General features: G+C 43.0%; 1 non-coding gene across 1 annotated transcript; it reads left to right on the top strand.

Annotated features, from left to right (window-relative positions):
* The first annotated feature begins 347 nt into the window (after positions 1–347).
* Positions 348–454, top strand: LOC120230636. Its single transcript, XR_005528091.1, has one exon. It is a non-coding gene; the product is annotated as a U6 spliceosomal RNA (small nuclear RNA).
* Positions 455–2,086: the final 1,632 nt, after the last annotated feature.

Below are 2,086 nucleotides of genomic sequence, written 5' to 3'. Positions count from 1 at the left end.
ATGAGCCTTTAAGTTAACCAAGCCTGAAGCTGCCCTTGGTAGGGACCTCTTGTTACAAATAAAATAACTAATTTCCTTATGTTTAAAGCTATTTTGAGCTTGGGGTCTTTCTTACACAGAGTCAAAAACTTCCTAATATATCCAATATTGTTTTCGAGGATTAGGTTCATAAAATAATTTATGTAGAACACCTAACACAGTTCCTGGTATAAAAGTGCTAAAAGAAATTACAGTTATTATTATTGCTATCATCATTGCTTTTTATCATTATTATTTCTATTTCACTATAGAGTTTCACCTCTGGTTATAGGAAAGGATAATGTCTGGCCTCTAAAGATGTGATGATAGTGTTCACTTTGGCAGCACTTAAACTAAAATTGGAACAATACAGAGAAGATTAGCATGGCCCCTGCACAAGAATGACACCCAGGCTCGGGGCGCCTGGATGGCTTAGTCAGTTAAGTGTCCAACTTCGGCTCAGGTCATGATCTCACGGTTTGTGGGTTTGAGCCCCACATCGGGCTCTGTGCTGACAGCTAGCTCAGAGCCTGCAACCTATCTTTGGATTCTGTGTCTCCCTCTCTCTGACCCTCCTCTGCTCGCGCTGTCTCTCTCTCTCTCAGAAATAAATAAAAACATTAAAAAAAAAAAAAAAAGAATGATACCCAGGCTCAAGAACATTCCAGTTTTAAATAGATAGGGATGAGGGTGTCAGAGGTAAAGGAATTAATCCTGGTGCCTTGGCTTCTCACCCAGTGCTCCTTCTAACAATGGTTTTAATTAAGGGTGTGTGTTTGTGTGTGTGTGCGCACGCATGTGCATGTGCATGGGTGTGCTCACAGGCAATAGGAACTAACTTAGGTTAGTGTAAACTAATATGCAAAAAAATATTCTTTTCAAAGACTGTCTCAACAAAGACTATTGTTGAGTATGTGATTTAATTGAAGGAAGAGATTAACAAAGAAGATCTATATATGGAAACCAACTTGGCAATAAACTATGAAAGAAAAAAAAAACAAAGAAGATCTAGGAAAAGAAGGAATTAGGACAACTCCAGACACCTCAGCAGCCAGCAGCCATGGACCTCATACAATTGATGTGACTGCTTCAGAAATGTATGTCTCTGTATCGCTCCATCGGGAGTTCTCAGATGAGAGAGTTTGGGTGAGGTGTCTGCACCAAGAGTAATCAGCTATGGCCTGTGGGCAGAGTTATGCAGATATGACCATTGAAGGGGTCACGCTTGGTTATCAGGACCCTTCACTTGGTTATCAGGACCCTTCACTTGGTTATCAGGACCTTTCTGAAACAAGACAAAACTATGGTGAGCCCAAAATGTGCCTTGTTCTGCCACCACGCTCTTCCAAAACTGTGGGTTTCCACCAACTATAAATGAAAAGCAGCAGCCCCAGGCCAAATTCTAAGCATGGTCAAAATTCAATAATGCCAAAGATGGGCTGTTTTTCAGGATGACTCAGAAAGGGAGAGGAAGAATGGGGCAAGGGAATAGACTGGACTGGAGAGTCCTAAAGCTCCTTTCTTAGGGCATCCAAACACTGACTTGGAATGTCCAAGCCAGAAGGATCAATCCTGTCCTAACATTTGCAAAAGTGCAAACAGTGCCCCATGTACCCATAAGTCTAAATGTTTAGAAGCTATAAGTTAAGCTATGCCCACTTCCATTCTATGCTCCAATCAAGCTTTTCTTTCCTCCCATAGCCTACTGCTTTGAGATGTGGAAGTAACAAGGTTGTCCCTGGGTTGTTCCTGTCATTTGGACACCTGAGTCATAGGTACTGCAGACATACCAGGGCAGGGCAGAGCAGGAGCTGGTCCCAGGACCCTGGGTGGTGGCTGGATGCATCCAATCCCAGGATATAGACTGACTCAGTCAAGCTCCCCTAAAGTTAGGGCAGGCAGATTACCCTCCCCCCAATCTTACTTTTCTAATTCAAGAGTTTCAGGCAGTTCTAAGTGCCTCCCAAGTCCACTGCAACCCAGCCCAGGAGAGAGTGGGGAAGGGGGAATGGACTGGAGGTAGTTATAGAGGAACAAGTTCTGTCTAGACACCCATTTGGATTGATTT

Source organism: Hyaena hyaena, unplaced genomic scaffold (genome assembly GCF_003009895.1).
Source record: "Hyaena hyaena isolate Hyena2069 unplaced genomic scaffold, ASM300989v1 scaffold_44, whole genome shotgun sequence".
Taxonomy (NCBI): domain Eukaryota; kingdom Metazoa; phylum Chordata; class Mammalia; order Carnivora; family Hyaenidae; genus Hyaena; species Hyaena hyaena.
The sequence above is the reverse complement of the archived record's forward strand: the minus strand, read 5'-3'. Positions and strand labels throughout refer to the sequence as shown.